We start from the raw sequence: 26,074 nt of genomic DNA, 5'->3' as shown, positions 1-26,074 counted from the left end.
AATAAACAATGTAGGATGCTTCTGTTCTTGCACGATACACCGAGTGAAGACCTGCCTGCCTACAGAGAATGAGGAGGAACGAGTGTCTCATTCACCACCACCACTAATTGACTATGCTGATCACGTTCTCTGAGCTCAAAACAAATCAAATCAAATGTTATTGGTCACATACACATGGTTAGCAGAAGTTATTGCGAGTGTAGCGAAATGCTTATGCTTCTAGATAGATCTGACAGTGCAGCAGTATCTAACAGGTAATATCTAACAATTCCACAACAAAACCTGATACACACAATCTGGTAAAGGAATGGGATGAGAATATATAAGTATAAAATATATGGATGAGCAGTGACAGAGCAGCTAAGATGCAAGAGATGGTAAAGAATAGATAGTGAAGAATACAGTATACATTATATACATATGAGATGAGTAATGCGAGATATGTAAACATTCTTAAAGTGGCTAGTGTTCCATTTATTAAAGTGGCCAACAGAAAATTGCATCCCAAATGGCTATTTTCTATGTGGTGCACTATATTTGCTTGGAGCCATACAGAAGTAGTGCACTGCCATTTGGGATTCAACCAAAGACATATGTTAAGCCTAGTTATCAGAAAAGGCAAAGATGCCCATCTGTAACCATATTATTAGAATGAGAGGTTCTATGTCCATTCTATTCATTTCCAATTGTGTGGTTACAGCTTATCATCTTTGCCTTTGAATGGAGAATCCTGTTCTACTCATTCTAATTCTATGGCTGTAACTAATGTTGGGTGACATGTTGTTGCTTTCTCTCTTGAGAAGTCGATCAATAGTCCTAGGTAAAATTAAGATAATGCAATGTCTGATAATAGTGATTTCATTACAATGGTAGTTAATAGTGATTTAATTTGTCAAACAAGTCAAGTGCAATTGGACAAAATAGTCGTAACCCGTGGTTTATACACTTTTCTCTTGGGTATTCGATCTAATCTGGAGGTAGTTATTGCTTTTGTAATGAATAACCCATCCTGCGAATGTCTGTAGATAGGGAGCCGCCTCTCTGTGCTAGTGGTGGCAGTTTAACAATCTGATGGTCTTGAGATAGAAGCTGTTTGTCCTTGATAATCTTTTTTGCTTTCCTGTGACATTGGGTGTTGTAGCCCTGGGGGGCAGGTAGTTTACCCCCGGTGACGCGTTGTGCAGACCACACCACCCTCTGGAGAACCCTGCGGTTGTGAGCAGTGCAGTTGCCGTACCAGGTGGTGATACAGCCCGACAGGATGCTCTCAATTGTGCAGCTGTAAAAGTTAAGGAGGGTTTTCAGGGACAAGTCACATTTTTCCAGGCTCCTGAGGTTTAAGAGGCACTGTTGCGCCTTCTTCACCACACTGTGTGTGTGCGTGAACAATATCGGTTTGTCGGTGATATGTACACCGAGGAACTTAACACTTTCCACCTTCTCCACTGCTGTCCCATCGCTGTGGATAGGGAGGTGCTCCCTTTTCTGTTTCCTGAAGTCCACGATCATCTCTTTTGTTTTGCTGACATTGAGTGAGAGGTTATTTTCTTGACACCACACTCCAAGGGCCCTCACCTCCTCCCTGTAGGCTGTCTCGTCATTGTTAGTAATCAAGTCTACCACTGTAGTGGTGTCTGCAAACTTGATGATGGAGTTGGAGGCGTGCATGGCCACGCAGTAGTGAGTGAACAGGGAGTACAGGAGGGGGCTGAGAACGCACTCTTGTGGTGCCCCAGTGTTGAGGATCAGTGGAGTGGAGATGTTATTTCCTTCCTTCACCACCTGGGGGCGGTCCATCAGGAAGTTGAATGCTGAGCTGTAGTCAATGAACAGCATTCTTACATAGGTATTCCTCTAGTCCAGGTGGGATAGGGCAGTGTGCAGTGTGGTTGCGATTGCATTGTCTGTGGACCTATTGGGGCGGTAAGCAAATTGGAGTCGGTCTAGGGTGACAGGTAGGGTGGAGGTGATATGATCCTTGACTAGTCTCTCAAAGGACTACATGATGACAGAAGTGAGTGCTATGGGGCGATAGTCATTTAGTTCAGTTACCTTAGCTTTCTTGGGAACAGGAACAATGGTGGTCATCTTGAATTATGTGGGAACAGCAGACTGAGATAGGGATTGATTGAATATGTCCGTGAACACACCAGCCAGCTGGTTTGCGCATGCTCTGAGGACGTGGCTAGGGATGCCATCTGGGCCGGCAGCCTTGCTCGGGTTAACACGTTTAAATGTTTTACTCACATCGGCCATGGAAAAGGAGAACCCACAGTCTTTGGGAGTGGGCCTTGTTGGTGGCACTGTATTGTCCTCAAAGCGCGCAAAGAAGTTGTTTAATTTGTCTGCGAGAAGATGTCGATGTTCGCGACGGGGCTGGTTTTCTTTTTGTAATCCATGATTGTCTGTAGACCCTGAGACACACGTCTCGCGTTTGAGCCACTGATTTGCGACTCCACTTTGTCTCTATACTGATACTTTGCTTGTTAGATTGCCTTACGGAGGGAATCACTACGCTGTTTGTATTCGGCCATGTTTCCAGTTGCCTTGCCATGATTAAATGTGGTGGTACATGCTTTCAGTTTTGCGCAAATTCTGCCATCAATCCACGGTTTCTGGTTAGGGAAGGTTTTAATAGTCACAGTGGGTACAAGATCTCTTATACACTTCCTTATAAACTCGCTCACCGAGTCAGCGTATACATCAATGTTATTGTCTGAAGCTACCCTTCCTGTTTTAGATTCTGCCTATTTGATTGTGAGGAATTCTAGGTCAGGTGAACAAAAGGACTTGAGTTCTTGTACAATTACACCATGAGTTGTTAATCATGAAACATACACCCCCGCCCTACTTCCTACCGGAGAGATGTTTATTCCTGTCAGCGCGATGCACTGAAAATCCTGTTGGCTGTAATAACTCCAACAGCATGTCCCCAGCTAGCCATGTCTACATGAAACAGAGTATGTTACAATCCCGGATATCTCTTTAGAAAACAACTCTTGCCTTAATTTCGTTGAATTTGTTACCTAGGGACTGGACATTAGCGAGTAATATACGTGGAAGCGGTGGGTGGTGTGCACGCATCCGAAGCCTCACTAGAAGACTGCTCCGGCACCCTCTTCTCCAACGGCTTTGTTTTGGGTCGGCGTCTGGAATCTGTTCAGAGAGATAGAGACCTCTGGGAAATCAGAGGGTGCGCATGCCTGTGTATGCATGCGTAGTGTGTGTGCCTGCGTAGGTGTGCATAAGTGTGTTTGTTATGTGTGCTTATACTGTAGGAGGGTCTGTGGTGCCACTTAGATTAATGTTTACAATCATCCACGATAAAGGGAGGTTGTCAGGGTTAGGTTAGGTTTGTAATAGCAGGTAGTGGTTAAGGAAGTGAAAAGATTGGGGACATTGACAGTGACGTCCCACTGTAGCCATTGTGGACAGCTCCTGTTTCGTGATATGGAGTGAAAAAGGATCAATAAGTGAGTAAGAATATTCCTCCAGTGGTTCCATGTGATTAACATGACCAATCTCATAGGATGTCTCCAGGTGATTGATTACTAACGGAAAATTGCATCCCAAATGGCTACTTCTTATGTAGTGCACTATATTTGCTTAGTGCACTGCGTAGTAAATAGGGTGCCCTTTGAGATTCAACCAAAGACATCTGTTAAGCCCAATGATCAGAAAATGAAAAGATGCCCATCTGTAACCATATTATTAGAATGAGAGGTTCTACGTGTGTGGTTTCCGCTTATCATTTTTGCCATTGAATGGGGAATCTTGTTCTACTCATTCTAATTCTATGGCTGTAACTAATGTTGGGTAACATGTCGTTGCTTTCTCTCTTGGGAAGTTTATCAATAGTCTGATAATAGGGATTTCATTACAATGGTAGATAATAGTGATTTAATTTCAAACTATTACAGACTACAAAGGGAAGCACAGCCGAGAGCTGCCCAGTGACACGAGCCTACCAGAGGAGCTAAATAACTTCTATGCTCGCAGCGAGGCAATTAACAATCAAACATGCATGGGAGCATCAGCTGTTCCAGACGACCGTGTAATCATGCTTTCTGCAGACGATGTGAGTAAGACCATGAAACAGGTCAACATTCACAAGGCCACAGGGCCAGACGGATTACCAGGACGTGTACTCCGAGCATGCGCTGACCAACTACCAAGTGTCTTCACTGACATTTTCAACCTCTCCCTTTCTAAGTCTCTAATACCAACATGTTTCAAGCAGACCACCATGGTCCCTGTCCCCAAGAACACTAAGATAACCTGCCTAAATGACTACCGACCCGTAGCACTCATGTCTGTAGCCATGAAATGCTTTGAAAGGCTGGTCATGGCTCACATCAACCCCATTATCCAAGAAACCCTAGACCCACTCCAATGTGCACACTGCACCAACAGATCCACAGATCTGCAATCTCTATTGCACTCCACACTTCCCTTTCACACCTGGACAAAAGGAACACCTACGTGAGAATACTGTTCATTGACTACAGCTCAGCATTCAACACCATAGTGCCCTTAAAGCTCATCACTAAGCTAAGGACCCTGGGACTAAACATATCCCCCTGCAACTGGATCCTGGACTTCCTGACGGGCCGCCCACAGGTGGTAAGGGTAGGTAACAACACATCCAACACCCTGATCCTCAACACAGGGGCCCCTCAGGGATGCGTGCTCAGTCCCCTCCTGTACTCCCTGTTCACTCATGACTGCACGGCCAGGCACGACTCCAACACCATCGTTAAGTTTGCTGATGACACAACACTGACAATGTTGAGACAGCCTACAGGGAGGAGGTCATAGACCTGACCGTGTGTGGTGCCAGGACAACAACCTCTCCCTCAACGTGATCAAGAAAAAGGAGATGATTGTGGACTACAGGAAAAAGAGAACCGAACATTACGGCCCCATTCTCATCGACGGGGCCGTAATGGAGCAGGTTGAGAGCATCAAGTTTCTTGGTTTCCACATCACCAACAAACGAACATGGTCAAGCACACCAAGACAGTCGTGAAGAGGGCACGACAAAACCCATTCCTGCACAGGAGACTGAAAAGATTTGGCATGGGTTTTACAGCTGCACCATCGAGAGCATCCTGACGGGTTGCATCACTGCCTGGTATGGTAACTGCTCGGCCTCCGACCGCAAGGCACTACAGAGGGTAGTGCGTACGGCCCAGTACATCACCATGGCCAAGCTTCCTGCCATTCAGGACCTCTATACCAGGCGGTGTCAGAGGAAGGCCCTAAAAACTGTCAAAGACTCCAGCCACCCTAGTCATAGACTGCTCTCTCTGCTACCGCATGGCAAGCGGTCCCAGTCCACCAAGTCTAGGTCCACGAGGCTTCTAAACAGCTTCTACTTCCAAGCCTTAAGACTCCTGAACATCTAATCAAATGGCTACCCAGACTATTTGCATCCCCCCCCCAACGCTGCTTCTACTCTCTGTAATTATCTATGCATTGTCCCTTTAAATCTACCTACATGTAAATATTACCTCAATTACTTCGACACCCTCTGTATTTCGTCCCGCTATTGTTATTTACTGCTGCTTTTTAATTATTTGTTATTCTTACCTCTTACTTTTTAAAATATATATTTTTTAAACTGCATTGTTGGTTTGCTTGTAAGTAAGAATTTCACTGTAAGGTGAAATACCTGTTGTATTCGGCGCATGTGACAAATAACATTTGATTTGATTTGTCAAAAAAGTCAAGTGTAATTGGACACAATAGTTGTAACTCGTGGTTTATACATGTTTCTCTTGGGTACTCGATCTAATGTGGAGTCGTGCTGAATTATCAAGTTAGTTATTGCTTTTGTAATGAATAACCCATCCTGTGAATTTTTATATTCAGAGCCCGTAGTAATATACTCTACATGACTAAATCCAAAATATGTTTTCATGTTCCATAAAAAACCCTCTTACCTCTGATGTACAGGTGTTCATGTTCATCATATAAATGTTTGCCTCTCAGTCTGGTTGTCTCCCAGCCCCAGGCCTCTTCAGAACCAGCCCTCCCAATGCTGGAGCTGGTCAGAAGGGATAAGGAACAACCTGAGTCTGGGATGTGAACAGGCCTGGTCTTGCTTGCCCATGCATGGCCTTTAGTATCTAGTACAGTATACTGTAGCTTGGCTTCACCACTACCACAACAGATACAGTTCCACAATTTCATACCAATCCCCCTGTTGCCATGACACCCAGCAGCCCCTCCATAAATACTTGGGGTATTTCTGAGCCTCCCCCCGCCCTCAAGAGAATAGAGAGCCCTAACAGCTTGGCTGCTGAGCTCTGATGCTTTCTCAGCTAAGGAGGTGCACAGGGGGGAGAAAGCTGAATAAAAACAGTCAAGCTACATTTTGTGTGATGAGGAGTTAGGGGAGGCACTAAGTACAAGATCCTATTTAGAAAGATAACGAAGATGAGTTGTGATTACATGGATGAGAGGTGCTAATTCTGTGTTTGTCTCAGATCAAGAAGAAGGATTGTGTGTGTGTGTGTGTGTGTGTGTGTGTGTGTGTGTGTGTGTGTGTGTGTGTGTGTGTGTGTGTGTGTGTGTGTGTGTGTGTGTGTGTGTGTGTGTGTGTGTGTGTGTGTGTGTGTGTGTGTGTGTGTGTGTGTGTGTGTGCACATGCGTGCATGTGTGTGTTTGGCTGTTTCAGCATCCTGTCTGACGTACCGACAGAGCAAATCATGGACAAATACCATTTATGGGCAAAGTCCAAGCTCCCTCGGTCCAGGGCCCTAAGGTTGACTATGCTCCAGTTCTCTCACTAAACTAACAGGAGATGAAAGATTTGACTTGAACTTTGCCTTTGGTCTGTACCCCTTTCCTCATGTCCTGTCAGAACATCTAATGAAATTCAGTCCTCCAATCCACAGTTATCGGCACAAGAGTGATGAGCTGCTATACTGTAGCTGATAATGAGCCTGGCTGAGTCAGGAAGGACGATCAAAGAGCAGGGCTCAAGTGGTTCAATCCATTTTAGACTGACCTGTATCCCCTACTAGACCTCAGTGGGCTGCTGGATGCTCAATTAATAAGGCATGATGCTTTTTCCTCTGTGTATCAATCCGAGTGTGTGTGTCATTCTAATGTACTATTAGTCCCATTCAAATTGAGTTATGGCAAGGCAGTTCATAGAGCTTCATGGAACTGATCCTAGATCGATGACTGTGAACGTTTGAGAATAAGCTAATATATGACATATTTTAAGGTGTTGCCTATGTGGTCTTCACAATGATGAAGAACACACATGCAAAGCAGGTGGCACCCAAATAAACAGTAGGGGGATTGCAGGTGTGCGCAGGTCAGGCCCATTCCTTACGGATGGATGTTCATAGTGACCTTATAGGTTCAGGGTCAGTGCATATCAGAGATAATTGCGTGCTAGTGTTCTTTAGCTATGATACCTGAAAATGTATTTTGCAAGCTATGAAAGAAACCCTGACATTTTTCTTTAGGGCATTGATTTTTTGGTGAGTAGCTGTTTTGAGGCTCAGCATTCATAATGAAAAAAATAATTTGAAAAAGTTGATCTTTATTCCTTCTTTGCATTGCTTTAAACACTAAGTGGACTACACAATTGCAGTTTAGTATTTAGTATTCAGTTGTTTGGATTCAGTTGTTTTATTTGCCCAGAAAGTCATCTGGACCTCCAGCTTGTCTGTAAACAGAAACTGTCTTCAGATTTTAGGTGCAACTGCCATGACTGTAATTTTCTTTCCTCGATTGCCCTCTCACACACTGAGACCATTGGGGTTATGGAAAGGGTTCATGTCAATTCCATTCAGTCAAGTCAGGAAGAGTTTTCCTCATTCAGTGTATTTATTGAATTGGCTGAATTGAAATTAATTTGACCCTTACCCTGGTTACAGTCGGAAGCCTTTGACACAGTGACACTTCGGTTCAACATTAGCTTGTCCTCTTTCCTGAGTGCCCCACTGTTGACATGGTTTTCTTTTGTTAGCAGCAGTTATTCCTATTTCTGTCCCCATCTCATCTCTCTTCCCTACACACACACAGGCACATAATACAAAGTGGAATAAATAGACAGTGAGTGACGATAACTTGGCTATACAGTATACACAAGGTACCAGTGCCGAGTCGACTGGCAGGGATACGAGGTCATTGACTAATGATTAGAGCATTGGGCCAGTAACCGAAGGGTCGATGGTTCAAATACCCCAGCCGACAAGGTGGAAACCTGTTGATGTGCCTTTGAGCAAGGCACTTAACCCCAATTTGCTCCAGTGGCACCATACTACTATGGCTGACCGTGTAAAACAACACATTTCACTGCACCTATCTGGTGTACAAAACATTAGGAACACCTGCTCTTTACATGACATCGACCGACCAGGTGAAAGCTATGACCCCTTATTGAAGTCACCTGTTAAATTCACTTCAATCAGAGTAGATGAAGGGGAGGAGACAGGTTGAAGAAGGATTTTTAAGCCTTGAGACAATTGAGACATGGATCTTGTATGTGTGCCATTCAGAGGGTGAACGGGCAAGACAAAAGGCTTAAGTGCCTTTGAACGGTAGTAGGTAGAAGGTGCCAGGCACACTGGTTTGAGTCTGTCAAGAAATGCAACGCTGCTGGGTTTTTCACTCTCAACAGTTTCCTGTGTGTATCAAGAATGATCCGTCACCCCCATCCAGACAACTTACCACATCTGTGGAAAGCATTGGAGTCAACACGGGCCAGCATCCCTGTGGAACGCTTTCAACACCTTGTGGAGTCCATGCCCCAAATTAATTGAGGATGTTCTGAGGGCAAAAGGCGGTGCAACTCAATATTAGGAATGTGTTCCTAATGTTTTGTACATTAAGTGAATGTGACAATAAAAACACTTATTCATATCTTTTTTGGTAGGGATAAAGTGACTATGCAACAGGATAGATAATAAACAGTAGCATTTAGTATTTAGCAGCCTTATGGCTTGGGAGTAGAAGCTGTTAAGTTTCAGACTTGGTACATCGGTACCGCTTGCGGTGCGGTAGCATAGAGAACAGTCTATGACTTGGGTGGCTGGAGTCTTTGACAATTTTTAGGGCCTTCCTCTGACACCACCTTGTATAGAAGTCATGGATGTGAGCTCAGCCCCAATGATGTACTGGGCCATGCGCACTACACTCTGTAGTGCTTTGTGGTCGAATGCCAAGCAGTTGCGATACCAAATGATGATGCAGCCAGTCAAGATGATCTCAATGGTGCAGCTGTAGAACTTTTTGACGATCTGAGGGCCCATGCCAAATCTTTTCAGGCTCCTGATGGGAAAGAGGCGTTGTAGTGCATTCTTCACGACTGAGTTGGTGTGTGTGGACCATGATAATTCCTTGGTGATGTGGACACCGAGGAACTTGAAAATCTCGACCCCCTCCACTACAGCCTATGTGGATGGGGATGTGCTTGGCACTCCATTTCCTGTAGTCCATGATCAGCTCCTTTACTGAGGTTGTGGGACTGCCAGGTCACTGACTTCCTCCCTATATAATGTCTCATTGTCGTCGGTGATCAAGCCAACCACTGTTGTGTTGTCAGAAAATGTAATAATCGTGCTGGAGTCGTGGGCTGCCACACAGTCATGGGTGAACAGCGAGTACAGGAGGGGACTAAGCACACACCCCTGAGGGGCCCCCGTATTGACAGTCACCATGGAGGATGTATTGTTGCCTACCCTCACCACCTGGGGCCAGCCCATCAGGAAGTCCAGGATACAGTTGCAGAGGGAAATGTTCAGTCTCAGGGTCCTGAGCTTAGTGATGAGCTTGTAGCTCACTATGGTGTTGAACACTGAGCTATAGTCAATGAACAGCATTCTCGAATATGTTTTCCTTTTGTCCAGGTGGGAGAGGGCAGTGTGGAGTGCAATAGATATAGCATAATCTGTGGATCTGTTGATGTGGTATGCAAATTGAAGTGGGTCCAGGGTGTCTGGGATGATGGTGTTGATGTGAGGTACTCTCAGACATGGTTCCGTGTTGCTTGCCTCGAAGCAAATATAGAAGGATTTTAGCTAGTCTGGTAGGCTAGCATCACTGGACATCTCACGGCTGGGTTTCCCTTTATAATTCGTGATAGTTTGCAAGCCTTGCCACATCCCCACACTCATACAAACAAGTCACTTCAAGCTGACAGCAGATAGAGAGAGGGTCAGGGCCTATACTGACTGATGAGGAGACATTGTGATGCTTTTATCATGAGTACCACAGTCACTTCCTGAAGAGGGGATCCTGCATTCCATTGTTGCTTCCTGCCAGCAAGCATGTCCACATTGGCACAATGTGTTGCTATCGAATATATTTCTATAATTGAGATGTTTCTCATATGTCACATGTACTTTATTATTGGCAGTGTACAAGTTTCATTTTTTGAGGATTTTACACCAAGGAACGTTTAAACTGGAATGACACTCTCAGTAATGGTTGCACAAAAATAACTAGTGACCTTAGAACTATAAGGTTCTATCTGAAAAAATATGTTTCCAAGATAATTGGTTTTAAAGTTCAGAACACTCATTGGTTTGAATGATGTCAGCAATTTTTAATAAACATCATGAATTGAGTAATTTGCAAACCACGCCCTCAAATATTTTAATGAGCACCCATCTCTACATTATGAAGTAACTGGGCTTGGTGTGGGCTAGCCCATGTTGGGCTGGTGTCCTCTAGCCTGTGACTGGTATGAACTTCGTGTGGGTTAGCCTGTGGTGGGCTTAATATGGGCTAGCACCTTGTTGGGCTGATGTGAGCTAGCCTGTGCTGGGCTAGTGTAGGCTAGCTCATGTTGGGCTGGTTTAGGCTAGCCCGTGTTATCTGAATGGAAGATAAACTGAATACTGGGTGAAACATGCGTGTATCAAGAGTCTCAGAGCAGGAGTGCTGACCTAGGATCAGCCCCCCCGTCTATATAATCTTATTCACTATGATCTAAATTGATACTAGATCAGTACAGAGATGCTTGTGGATTTGAGTCCTAGCTGTGCCTGTCTGGCATTGGCTGTCTTCTCATTACCTTTGACTGATTATGCTCTTTCAAACTACCCCTCACTCCATGTATTTCCTTATCTCTCTCTCCCACTACCTCTCTCCCCCTCTCTCGCTCCCCCTCTTTCTCAGCCTCTCTCCTTTCTTCCTCCTCCCCTCTCTCCCCTTCTCCCTCGCTCTCTCTCTCCAGGGAAGGTGATGTCTTGCACCTCCATTCCTCTTTTATCGCCGTGGTGATCAGTGTCCTAATTTGGCAGTGCTGTCTCTCTAACATGCTCCAGCCATTCAGGCGAGATAAACGGCTCACTCTAGTGCAAGTTGTGCATTTATGTTTCAGTAGGTACTAGCGAGGTAGAGTACACTCGAGGTGGAGTACACGCTCATTCCCTTTGGTCCTACCGTGATTTTTCTTTGCACGTTTTGCAGGTCATTCTTAACACATTTTGCATGTCTGTTTCCTGAAATGGGAGAGAACCGGTAAACTTTTGCCCTGGTCATAATAGAACAAGGGAGGGACGGTAAAGTTTGTTTCCCTTGGCAGTGTAAAGATAAACAGATCTGGGTTCAGACTGTGCTGTCTTGACCTTGAATACTGGCAAGACATCACTAACAGATCTGGGACGAGGCTACCCTTGGAGAGGAATACGATTCAGATGCTGATCAGTAGGTGGCTGATTGTGCTCTCAGAATTTGGACACACACAGGTGGAAGAGGAAAGTGTGAGTGTTATTTTGATTGCTGTGTTCAAAAGAAAGACTGTAGGTGAGTGTGTGTAAGAGAGAGAGGTAGAATCAACTTACAGTATATACATGTAAATATGTTCCTTTCAATTTTGTTTTTAAATCACATCAACACATTATTGCAAGATATAGAGCTTTCAAAAACCTCAGCCGAATGAAATATTAAAGCTTACAGTCGAGGAAGAAACAGTGGTCAGTGAGTCTGGAGAGAGTAGTACTCAGTGTACTGTCTGACACCACTGCATATGGCTTGAGGACATAAACCTCTGAGTCACCATTGTCTCTACAGTACCAGACAGGTCAGGGGTTGACTGGCATCATTTTAATTTAACGGACATTTGAGGAATTTAGCAGACCCATATGCATTGGGTGAGCAACCACCCATGGTGCTCAGAATGACAGAAATCAAATTTTGATTATGGTTATTCATCTTAACAGAAAATGCAATTCAAGGAATCAGCGTGCATCCTTCTTACCTAATTCCGATGGGCACTTTAAAGATCTTTAAAAAACTGCTACATTTACTTGTCATCAGCCAACAAGACGAGTAAGGAACAGCAAAATCACTAGCCTATGTTAAACTAATATCTCCCATAGTAGAAAAGTTAACTTATTATATTGGTCATCTTGTCGTTCTGTGCGAGAAAGAAATTGTCTATTCCAAACAACCTTTGGGGCAGTTGTAGGACAATAGATCCCAAATTCATACAACCACTAGACCTAGGCTACATTATTGTAATAATGGAACTGTGAGTTGGGAAGCAGGTGAAACATTTAATAAAACAAAACCTTAAAATTATGCAAATTAACCTATACATTCCACTAAATTGTGCAAATTAACCTATGGACCGATAAACATGACCAGTGAAATGTATTTACATCGACTGGTATTTACATCAATGAATAGACACGAAACAAAAAAAAATTCACAGGAAGCAGTTTTACTTAGCGGCTTTTCATTTTTTTTTATGCTCCAGCCATAAACGGCTCACTCCAGTGCAAGTTGTGCATTCATGTTTCAAGTTGTGCATTCATGTTTCAAGTTGTGCATTCATGTTTCAAGTTGTGCATTCATGTTTCAAGTTGTGCATTTATGTTTCAAGTTGTGCATTCATGTTTCAAGTTGTGCATTCATGTTTCAAGTTGTGCATTTATGTTATGTTATGTTTTTTTATCGACCAAAAGCCGACTTTTACCAGGGAACAGATAGAGCATGTTGAGTGGAGATAGAGAAAACCTTGCCCATCTGTGTAGTAGTGGAAGTGCTCTGCAGAGCTGGGAGACAAAAAAAGACAAGAGGCTGAGTATGATCACAAAGTCGTCAATATCCACTTTCCTTTCCTCTCTTTTCATCACAAAATCAACAGTCTGAATGGCTGAAAAACTCACTGCAGTCCATTAGAACACTGAACAGAGAGAGGAAGTCTGTGTGAGCTTTTTTCTCATTTAATTTTGGCATGTTTCTGATTCATAAATAAAAGGGTTGCACGTTGCTCATTCCATGACTCTTCTTCCTGTGCAACGACTTAAAAATAGAAGCCTTACTCATACCACTCACAGGCCATGTTTTGTAATTTGTTATGCAGACTGGGGGAGGTGTGTATGCAAGGATTCCCTGATTCCTATTCTGTATAATTGTGCTCATAAAGAATGCTCTGTCTTTCCACGTACTCTGATGACAGTGAAGGCACCATGTTGTGCATTTCGTATACATGCATCATATTAAATCTATAATTTTTTGGGGAACTCCAATTAACAATATCTCCTTTTCTCGTGAAATTACAGAAATATAGAAGCTTTACACCACTCATAGACCTTGTTTTGTCAGGAAGGAGATTCAAGTGCAGGATTCCCCGTTTAACATTTTGTATACAGTGCATTCGGAAAGTATTCAGAACCCTTGACTTTTTTCACATTTTGTTACATTACAGCCTTATTCTAAAATATATACAATATTTTTTGCCCACATCAATCTACACATAATACACTATAATGATGAAGCAAAATCTGTTTTTTAGAAATGTTAGCAAATGTATTCTTTTTTTACATAAGTATTCAGATCCTTTGCTATGAGACTCCAAATTGAGCTCAGGTGCATCCTGATTCCATTGATCATCCTTGAGATTTTTCTACAACTTGATTGGAGGCCACCTGTGGTAAATTCAATTGATTGGACATGATTTGGAAAGGCACACACCTGTCTATATAAGGTCCCACAGTTGACAGTGCATGTCAGAGCAAAAACCAAGCCACGAGGTCAAAGGAATTGTACGTAGAGCTCAGAGACCGGATCTGGGGAAGGATACCAAAAAATGTCTGTAGCATTGAAGGTCCCCAAGAACACAGTGACTTCCATCATTTTTCAATGAAAGAAGTTTGGAACCACCAAGACACTTCCTAGAGCTGGCCGCCCGGCCAAACTGTTCAATCGGGGGAAAGGGCCTTGGTCAGGGAGGTGACCAAGAACCCGATGGTCCCTATGACAGAGCTCCAGAGTTCCTATGTGGAGATGGGAGAAACTTCTAGAAGGACAACCATCTCTGCAGCACTCCACCAATCAGGCCTTTATGGTGGAGTGGCCAGACGGAAGCCACTCTTCAGTAAAATGTACATGACAGCCCTCTTGGAGTTTGCCAAAAGGCACCTAAAGGACTCTCAGACCATGAGAAACAATATTCTCTGGTCTGATGGAACCAAGATTGAACTCTTTGGCCTGAATGCCAAACATCACATCTGGAGGAAACCTGGCACCATCCCTACGGTGAAGCATGGTGGTGGCAGCATCATGCTGTGGGGATGTTTTTCAGCGGCAGAGAATGGGAGACTAGTCGGTATCGAGGGAAAGATAAATGGAGCAAAGTACAGAGAGATCCATTGATGAAAACCTGCTCCAGCAGGACAACGACCCTGAGCCAAGACAATGCAGGAGTGGCTTTGGGACAAGTCTCTGAATGTCATTGAGTGGCCCAGCCAGAGCCCGGACTTGAACCTGATTGAACATCTCTGGAGAGACCTGGAAATAGCTGTGCAGCGACGCTCCCCATCCAACCTGACAGAGCTTGAGAGGATCTGCAGAGAGGAATGGGAGAAATTCCCAAATACAGGTGTGCCAAGCCTGTAGCGTCATACCCAAGAAGACTTGTAATCACTGTAATCAAGCTGTAATCACTGCCAAAGTTGCTTCAACAAAGTACTGTAAATGTGATATTTTTGTTGTTGTTTTTTATTAGCAAAAATGTGTATAAACTGGTTTTTGCTTTGTCATTATGGGGTATGGTATGTAGATTGATGAGGGAAAACAACATTTTAATACATTTTAGAATAAGGCTGTAATGTAATGTGAAAAAAGTAAAAGGGGTCTGAATATTTTCCGAATGCACTGGAATTGAGTTAATTCAGTATACTCTGTCCTTTCAACCCACTATCACAGATTATCATTAAATAAACACAAATTACTTGTTTGAAATTTGTGACAGGCACACAAAGTTTTTTTGTGTCCACCACAAAATTTTCTTCATAAAGCATTCGTGCCCAATTCACGTTTTTCTTGTGTCGAACATTAGCTAGGTTAGGGCTTAAGGTTAGAATTAGGGGTTATGGTTAGGTATGAATGTTAGTGGTAGGTTAGGTAACATGCTAGCTAAGTAGTTAAAAAGTAGTAAGTAGTTGCAAAGTTGGTAATTAGCTAAATTTGTCTATCATGTGGTTCAAACACACAACATTTTGGCTGAGTATTCACCTACCCATCCTCCCCAACCAACCTCCCTCCTATTGTTTCTGCCTTAATAACTTACTACCTTCATCTGTGATTGAAATGCACTGTATAAAAATAAGTCTGGTGGACACCATTTTTTATTTTCCGTTTCTATCACGAATTTAGCAAAAGTAATTTGTGTCTATTTCACGATAATTTGTGATAGTGGATTGGTCCTTCCACATCGTGTGTGGACGTCACAGGTTGACTTGCACTGGAAACGATCATGTTTTGTGTGTTCACATGCCCATGCACACATACTACACACTAAAACAGAAACTGATCCATAAGGTGCCACTCTGCTGCTGAACCTCCCCCTACCTCCCCCTCCTCCTATTGTACATCTCCTTGTTGTGTGCACACTTACTGTATGATGTCAGAGTTGCTAGGCAACCTTGTGAGCAAGCCAGAATCCCTCTCTGCACAGAGGGGAGGCCCTATCCTATTGATTGGCAAGTGCTTCTGTCTCCCATTCGGCCCACACACACACACACACACACACACACACACACACACACACACACACACACACACACACACACACACACACACACACACACACACACACACACAGACACACACAGACACAGACAACCAGCTCCACTCCTCTCGTTGTCCTTTACCTCTACTGTAGGTCTCCAATCTCCAAGCATGCATGCTCTACGTCTGTACTTCTGCAGCCTCATTATCACAGTGTAGTAGTGGTAGTGCTCTGCAGGAACGAGAGGCTGAGTATGAACTTAGAGGTGGTAATATCCACTCTCTTTTCCTCTTTCTTTTCCTCCCCACATCAACAGTCTGAATGGCTGATTGACTCACTGCAGCTCATTAAGGACAGCACTTCTTTTGTACTGAAATGTTTTTTGCACACCCCCCCCATCTTAGAATTAACTAAGAATAATGTTTACGACCACACATAACAATAACTGTAGCGACCCTGTGTTTCTGAACGTGGTATTAACTTTGCCACTTCAGCATGCTTTTGTGGCACAGTTGATGTCACGCAGGGCTACGGGACAGAAGGTTGAGGGTTTGCCGACCACCGCGGACAAGCACCCTCTCCCTGCCTGTTTTATTAGGCTTACACTATGACCAAAGCCGGCATCAGACAATGATCAGCTAGTGGGAACTCTGATTTTCCAAATGAAGATGCCATATTTATAATTATATAAAATACATGCAACAAATGTTTCACCAACAGGTTTTTGTGACACTGCAATAAACAAAGCACACTGACTTTGGATGCTTCAATATCATGGCTTGCATTTTCAGCACCACAATAAACAGGCTAGTTCATTTATGATTTAAAACAGTGAATATTAGAGTCTCTGGCTCTGGTAATACGCTGGTGTACATCTCTAACAAATGAAAAATAGTTAAGTACCTGGGGGCTGAGTCTGTGATAAGTCTGTGGACCAGACCAAGTTGAATCAATTGGGGAGCGTAATAATTACAACAACAAGAAAAAAAGTTGAATAAATACTACTTTTTTCCCACAGATAGACAGCCTTGCCGCTTAAAATGCTCAAACTCCAGAAGAGAATGAGAGGGGAGTTTACAATTCTTGTTTTGGCTGGTCTGTAGCTTATTCTTTAGATGTTTAGGGCTGCTGGTGAACCATGATGTGCAGGACTAATCAAAGTGACACTGGACTAGAACACTTGTCTTTAGGGTGTCTATAGGTTTCCATCCAATTGGCGACAGATTTCCATGTGAATATTCTAAAATCTGTATGAAAACAATATGCGCATTTTCCCATCAGATTTGTTTCCATCAAATTGACCTGTGGATAAAACTCTGTGAGTAAATATGTAGTGCACATAAAAATAACTTTATCGCATAAATTCCCAGGTACCGAATAAAAAATACAAGTTAAATGGGTTTCCATCGCATTTTAATCTCTAGGCCTACTGATGGTTTTGTCACAAAGAAATGTTGCGTAGGTACAGCGAGTGTGCCCACTCTGGTACTACACATGTGCTCCAGCGAACAGCTCGCAGATACAATGCAGGTATAGCCTACTACATAATGAGATAATTATGGAAAAAAGTGAGGGTTTTGTGTTTTTTTTGTCAAACGGCAGCCAAGCATCGATTATCATGTCACCAGAATAAGACCCTCAGTATTTATTGAAAGGAGCATCAAGCTCATCAACATGCACTTTCACCACCCTGTGAAGTTCATAATCATTTGTTTAATCTATCCTAATATATTGCACGCTTTCCCATGATGTTGTGACCTTTTTATCCGACATGTACTTTACTCACATAAAAAGGTTGGATGGAAACCAGGTTAATGTCAGGCCATGTTGATGATAATGGAATTAGATTTTGGACGAACGTGTGCATGCTTACAGGAGGCTTTTTAAGTAGCCTAATCAGATTAAAACACTGTGACTGGTTGTGATTATGCCACATATAAAATGTAACACATTCGAAAAGTTAACCAACAAATATTTGGACTATATTGAAGCGTTAGGTTCTAGGTGTGTGGAAAAGCTGCTTGGATTGGAGTGGAGGCAGAGCGCACCTTAAGCTTTCCTGAAAAACGGGGCCTGCCAGGTTATTATAGGACGACTTGGGAGAATGATGATCTGCAACATACAGAGCATCTTAGTATCAGAAGTAAAAATACAGCCAGACTGGCCTGGTACTGTACCTTTCTAGACATATAAACTGTCGAGAGTACTGATCCACAAGGTGCCACTCTGCTGCTGAACCTCCCCCTACCTCCCCCTCCTCCTATTGTGCTTGTTGTGTGCACACTTACTGTATGACGTCAGAGTTGCTAAGCAACCTTGTGAGCAAACAGAATCCCTTTGCACAGAGGGGAAGTCCCATCCCGTTGATCGGAAAGTGCCTCTGCCTCCCCCTCGGCCCCTCCCCTCATTTCCCCTACCCTCTCTCCTTCCCCCGGATTCATGCACAAACACACACAACCATACACACACACACACACACACACAACCAGCTCCACTCCTCTCTCTGTCCTCCACCTCCACTGTCCATCTCCAATCTCCAAGCATGCATGCTCTACATCTGAACTAGCCTTGCTGCAGCCTCATTATCACAGTGTAGTAGTGGTAGTGCTCTACAGAGCTGAGAGATGGGAGGCTGTGTATAAACTTAGAGGTGGTAATATCCACTCTCCTTTCCTCTCTTTTTTCTTCGCAAAATCAACAGTCTAAATGGCTGAACAACTTACTGCACGCAGCCCATTAGAATACTAAATAGAGAGAGGAGGTCTGGCAAAAGGATGGTTAGATTGATTCTCTCTGTCTGTGTCTGTGTGGGCTTTTTTCTCATTGGCTTTTGACAAGTTTCTGACTCAGAAATAATAAGGGTTGCATGTTGCTCATTGCATGATTCATTCAATCATCAGGGGGGACCACAAGACCTGACTCTTCTTCCTGTGGAAAAACTTAAAAATAGAAGCCTTACTCATACCACTCACAGGTCATGTTTTGTCATTGTCCTGCAGACTGGGGGAGGTGTGTATCAAAAGGATTCCCCGATTCCTAGTCTGTATAATTGAGCTCATAGTATGCTCTGTCTTCCCATATACTCTGATGACGTGCAGTGAAGGCATCATGGTTTGCATTTCACATATACACATGCATCATAGTCATTCTAGGATTTTTCGGGGAACTCCAAGTAAGTAACAAGATCAAATTTTCTTGTGAAATGACACACGCACACGCACACACACACACACACACACACACACACACACACACACACACACACACACACACACACACACACACACACACACACACACACACACACACACACACACACACACACACACACACACACACACACACACACACACACACACACACACAGAGACAACCAGCTCCTCTCTCTGTCCTCCACCTCCACTGTATGTCTCCAATATCCAAGCATGCATGCTGTGCTTCTGCCCCATTATCACATGCCACCCTTGAACGTTGTTTGGACGTGGAAAGTTATCAGGTACGACAGAACTTTAATTTTGGAACAACATCTTTTTCTCCCTGTCTGCCTGTGTCACGACTTCCGCCGAAATCGGTCCCTCTCCTTGTTCGGTCCGCGTCGCCTGCCTCCTAGCCATCGCTGATCCACCTTTCATTTTCCATTTGTTTTGTCTTGTCTTCCCACACACCTGGTTCCAATTCCATAATTACATGTTGGTTATTTAACCCTCTGTTTCCCCCATGTCCTTGTCTGGAATTGTTTATTGTAAATGTATGTGCATGTTATGTCTGGCGCACCAAGGGGTTTTGTCCCATTGTATATATTTATTGTTTTTGTTCACAGTGATTTTTATTATTAAACTGCGCCGTTGTAACACAGTTTTTGCTCTCCTGCGCCTGACTTCTCTGCCGCCAGTACACACTCATTACAGCCTGTGACTGGCTGTGAGACAGAGGAGAGAAAGGGGAGACTGATAGGCTACACATGGAGAATGTTTGTTTGGTCTATTTTAGTATATTTACAAAGTACATGACCGCAGGCTGACCAGTTTTGAACACATTTCTGTTTTTAGACTTCCTTCCAGGCTTGATTATCCAATAATTAGGATTCATACTTTCTTTTTTTTCTTTTTCTTTCTTTTTTTTTGCCTTCCTTCATTCTCAAACCCATAGCACCTTTATTCAACTCATCTGTTTACAGAAACAGTATGGCCGTGTCTGGGAAAATGCCAAGAAATGTCACTGTCTGAAAGTGACACTGTGGTGCTTCATAGTTGGGTTTTTACATCCATTCACCCTTGAGATAGGCCTACACAAACTCAAATCTCCATTAGTCTAAGTGTATTCAATCAATTAATCTATATTTAGTCAGGATAGTCCACTCAGCAATTTGTGAAGTAATGGCATAACCAGGTGTCGACCTGAGCAAAAGTCATACTTATAGAACTTGAGCAATGGATATTGATTGATTCATCGAGTCATTTGTTAAGAACTGATAGACAGGAAAACTGAGATGTGACCTCGCTAGCTCCAAATATGATGATTTCCATATATTCCACTAGCTTGGTACTCTCAAAGGAATATGATAATATTCTATTTTTTGGGGGACTCCGAGTTGGAAGTAAACTGTTCCTGTGGGGAAACATATTCATATTTATTGCTGTTATGGGAGAGTAACATAAATAACACCAGCCATGATTAATGGACAAACTGAAAAATGATGTTATGAAACTATGGATCACACCAAGGATCAAAATGAACAGGAAAGAAGATATTGTACCTCAGGTTTGATAAAGCTGTGCCAGGCCAGCTTGACAGATGTAACCTGGCCCAGTGCTGGCAAAGTACTGCCCAAATCAAAGACCAACTGGGCACTTTAATTATATCGGGACACTAACACCCACCTGGCTCCCTGCCAGGCTCCCTCAAATAGTAAGAAAATATTGGATGAGCACACACACAAGCTCAGACAATCTGCTCTCAAATGACTTTCCAGGAACTGGATGATTTGACAGGAACATGGACAAATACAGACCCTACTCATAGAGATCAGACCATCTGTGTTAGGTTGTATTGAGAATAGGTACTGAAAATAGGCCTAGATGCTGCCCCATAGTCTATGTACAGACAAAGGTCTCTTCATGTTTTCTAATGCCATTTGAGGAGTGGATCCTCCATATTGTCTGACCACCTCTTCAGTAAAGTAGGAGAGAATGGGGTATGCTGAGCATCACTACTTTAACTTGATAGAAGTTACGGGAAATATAATATTCCTTCTAACAAAGATATTTACATGCACTGAGTGTACAAAACATTAAGAACACCTGCTTTTTCCATGACATATACTGACCAGGTGAATCCAGGTGGAAGCTTTGATCCCTTATTGATGTCACTTGTTAAATCCACTTCAATCAATGTGGATGAAGGGGAGGAGACAGGTTAAAGAAGGATGTTTAAGCCTTGAGACAATTCAGACATGGATTGTGTATCTGTGTGCCATTCAGAGGGTGAATGGGCAAGACAAAATATTTATGTGCCTTTGAATGGGGTACGGTAGTAGTTGCCAGGCGCACCGGTTTGAGTGTGTCAAGACCTGCAACGCTGCAGGGTATTTCACGCTCAAAAGTTTCCCATGTGTATCAAGAATGTTCCACCATCCAAAGGACATCCAGCCAACTTGACACAACTGTTGGAAGCATTGGAGTCAATATGGCTGTTGGAAGCATTGGAGTCCATGCCCCAATGAATTGAGGCTGTTCTGAGGGCAAAAGAGGGTGCAATGTTTTGTACACTCAGTGTATATTTCAGGATGTTGTGTATTCTTGGAATTCATGTAAACATCACAGTTTTGAAAACATAGCTTTTCCAAAAATGTGGTCTCTTAGCATAGGGATAGGGTAAGCTGAGCCCCCTTGGGGTAAGTGGGTGGTGGTGTCCTGTGACAGTGGGTGATGGTGCTGGTAGGTCCAGGTTTAATCCATGGGGATGTGGTATATTGCATATCTTAAATGTATGCCCATATTTAGATATAGATCTCTCTGTTAAATATCACTTACCCTTCCAATTCTTGACCAGTTGTCTGGGACGGGGATGTTGTTTCAATGTGCCAATTCGTAGACAAGTTCTCTGCATTTGAGGCTACTAAGCCCATGAAACTGGTCCACAAGATTCTTAATATAATTAGCAAGCTCAGCCTTCATGTAGTCAGAAAAGACCTTGTGTGCCTCTGCTACTGTATCATTGCCTCTCCTTCGAAACAGGTACATGTTTGTTTTCTGTTTTGTTCATGTACTGTACCTCTTCAGTGCCATTCAGTTTATTTTTTCATCCCTTGATGCTGCTCGAATGGACTTCTTCCCTTCTCTCACTTCCTTGCCTGCTCGCTCAAGAACCTGAAGGGGCTAGACCCCTGCTTGTTTTGCGTTTGTGAACACAGGGTATGATGATATCTGCTCTATAACAATGCACTATCCTGAGTTCATATGCATGACACATTGCAACAATATTGTGCATTAAACTGGCAACATGTTATAATCATTTGTATGTTGGCTATTGGCTCAACATACCACAAGGCAAATATTCTGACTATATTATATTAAAAAGATGCTAGGTTTGGAACCTCAAATGCTGTACAAAACAATCTTAAAACGTTCAACTTTGGTTTAGATACAAGCATCATGAAACCTATAACACAATACAGTCATTTGACTTTGTGAAAATCTAACCTGGACTCAGGGGTATACATAGTCAAATGAAATCTGGGGAAACTCAATATAGTCTGATATGTAACGTTTTATGGTATGTATTAATTTGTGGATCTCCATCATCCATTTTGTATGAATGACAATTTGTTGTGGCTAACGTTAGTTAGGTTGCTATGTGACTAATGCTAATGTTATCGAGGTGGCTAAGATTAGCTAGGCTAGGGGTTAGGGTTAGGAATTAGGCTAAAGGGTTAGGATTATGGTTAGGGGAAGGGTTAGCTAACATGCAAAGTAGTTGCAAAATAACTAACAGTAGTAATTAGTTGCATAGTTTCTAAAACGCTAAACTTGTCCATGATAAGATTTGAACACGCAACGTTTGGGTTGCTAGTTGTTCGCTTCATACACCTACCCATACACCCTGACAAACCACCCTCCTTTCATTTTTGTGAAGTAACCTTCTGTCTTTGCGTGTCCTGGATTTTCATGTGCTATGTTACATCTAGTCTATGAGACCTGTCTGGAAAGTCCTTTTTCTCTACCTAACTTATAAACCACTTTTTCCATGTGGTTTCTTCCTTCATCTACTCCATGAAATGACGATCTCTTCCTAATTATTTGCCACATAATTCATTTTGTATCTGGTTTCCTAGAAACAACCCACTGGGCATAGATGTCAATTCAATGTCTATTCCACATTGGTTCAACATAATTTCATTGAAATGAAGTGGAAACAATGATGATTCAACTAGCGTGTGCCCAGTGGGAAGGGCTGGCTCAACTTATCCCACTCTCCCATATAGTATACTTTTAGTGCCACCCAGGGCTTGCCAATGTACACTTTTCCCCACCATATTTAGAGACACTGTATTCTCTCTCTCACACTAGAATGTCAAAGAAAATTGTATTTGTCACATTCTTCGTAAACACTAGGTGTAGACTGACAGTGAAATGCTTACTTATGGGCCCTTCCCAACAATGCAGAAATAAAGAAAATAGAGAAATAATATAAAAGGTATAACACGTAATAATAAATCAAATCAAATCAATTGTATTTGTCACATACACATGGTTAGCAGATGTTAATGCGTGTGTAGCGAAATGCTTGTGCTTCTAGTTCCGACAATGCAGTAATAACCAACGAGTAATCTAACCTAACATATTCCAAAACTACTACCTTATACACACAAGTGTAAAGGGATAAAGAATATGTACATAAAGATATATGAATGAGTGATGGTACAGAACGGCATAGGCAAGATGCAGTAGATGGTATCGAGTACAGTATATACATATGAGATGAGTAATGTAGGGTATGTAAACAAAGTGGCATAGTTTAAAGTGGCTAGTGATACATGTATTACATAAAGATGCAGTAGATGATATAGAGTACAGTATATACATATACATTTGAGATGAATAATGTAGGTTATGTAAACATTATATTAAGTAGCATTGTTTAAAGAGGCTAGTGATATATTTAACATCAATTTCCATCAATTCCCATTATGAAAGTGGCTGGAGTTGAGTCAGTGTCAGTGTGTTGGCAGCAGCCACTCAATGTTAGTGGTGGCTGTTTAACAGTCTGATGGCCTTGAGATAGAAGCTGTTTTTCAGTCTCTCGGTCCCTGCTTTGATGCATCTGTACTGACCTTGCCTTCTGGATGATAGCGGGGTGAACAGGCAGTGGCTCGGGTGGTTGTTGTCCTTGATGATCTTTATGGCCTTCCTGTGACATCGGGTGGTGTAGGTGTCTTGGAGGGCAGGTAGTTTGCCTCCGGTGATGCGTTGTGCAGACCTCACTACCCTCTGGAGAGCCTTACGGTTGTGGGCGGAGCAGTTGCCGTACCAGGCGGTGATACAGCCCGACATGATGCTCTCGATTGTGCATCTGTAGAAGTTTGTGAGTGTTTTTGGTGACAAGCCGAATTTCTTCAGCCTCCTGAGGTTGAAGAGGCGCTGCTGCGCCTTCTTCACGATGCTGTCTGTGTGGGTGGACCAATTCAGTTTGTCTGTGATGTGTACGCCAAGGAACTTAAAACGTACTACCCTCTCCGCTACTGTCCCATCGATGTGGATAGGGGGGTGCTCCCTCTGCTGTTTCCTGAAGTCCACAATCATCTCCTTAGTTTTGTTGACGTTGAGTGTGAGGTTAATGTCCTGACTCCTCACCTCCTCCCTGTAGGCCGTCTCGTCGTTGTTGGTAATCAAGCCTACCACTGTAGTGTCGTCCGCAAATGATTGAGTTGGAGGCGTGCATGGCCACGCAGTCGTGGGTGAACAGGGAGTACAGGAGAGGGCTCAGAACGCACCCTTGTGGGGCCCCAGTGTTGAGGATCAGTGGGGTGGAGATGTTGTCACCTACCCTCACCACCTGGCGGCGGCCCGTCAGGAAGTCCAGTACCCAGTTGCACAGGGCGGGGTCGTGTATTGATAACAATGTGTATTGATAACTTGGCTATTCTGGTAACTATACACATGGGTATCAGTACCGAGTTGATGTGCAGGGGTATGAGGCAATTGATGTAAATACTGTATACATATACTGTAACTAGGAATAAAGTGACTAGGCAACAGGATAGATAATAAACAGTAGCAGCAGCGTATGTGATAAGTAAAAAATAAAAAAAAGATATGTTTGTGCAAAAAGGGTCAATGCAGATAGTCCGAGTAGCTATTTGGTTAATTATTTAACAAACTATTTAGCAGTCTTATTGCTTGGTTCATCGGTACCACTTGTCGTGCGGTAGCAGAGAGAACAGTCTATGACTTGGGTGGCTGGAGTCTTTGACAATTTGTAGGGCCTTCCTCTGACACCACCTGGTATAAACTTCCTGGATGGCAGGGAGATCCGTCCCAGTGATGTACTAGGCCGCACGCACTACCCTCTGTAGGGCCTTGTGGTCGGATGCCAAACAGTTGTGGTCTGCCTATATCAAACTAGGTCTCTCTAGTCCTCCCTCCTCCCTGGGCCTTTCAAATCAGCTTATGCTTTACAATACCTAGAAGTATTTTAATTTTTACTATTCTGATTCTCTCAGAATTTACACGGTATTCTCTCTCATTATTGTTCTGTCAGTCTACACTTGAGGTCTACCTAACTAGTATACTAAATCTCTCTTGTAATTTCCCTCTCCTCTTTCTGCCAATCAAGTCATCCCATGCCACAGTACTGTTAAATATTGTAGTTTTACCTAGAAGTCATTTCATCTTTACAACTTCTAGGAAGAGAATGCATCAGAAAAACTCTCATAGAATTGGATCAGTTGCAAATCACAGTGTGTGTCTATTCAGTATTCTTGTACATGTTGCATGCACGTGTGTAAATGTGTATGTGAACATGAATGTGTGTGTGTCTGCGTTTGTGCATCTGTATACGCGTGTGTGTGTGTGTGTGTGTGTGTGT

At 43.1% G+C, this 26,074-nt stretch overlaps 1 protein-coding gene across 2 annotated transcripts in view; it reads left to right on the top strand.

The window, feature by feature from the left end:
- The window catches only part of LOC118366929 (diacylglycerol kinase beta), a 156,164-nt gene that overhangs the window by 2,713 nt on the left and 127,377 nt on the right, over nucleotides 1–26,074 (top strand). The window lies entirely within an intron of this gene.

This window comes from Oncorhynchus keta, chromosome 34 (genome assembly GCF_023373465.1).
Source record: "Oncorhynchus keta strain PuntledgeMale-10-30-2019 chromosome 34, Oket_V2, whole genome shotgun sequence".
In the NCBI taxonomy this organism is placed as follows: Eukaryota; Metazoa; Chordata; class Actinopteri; order Salmoniformes; family Salmonidae; genus Oncorhynchus; species Oncorhynchus keta.
Note: the sequence above shows the minus strand (reverse complement) of the source record. Positions and strands in the feature narration are given on the sequence as shown.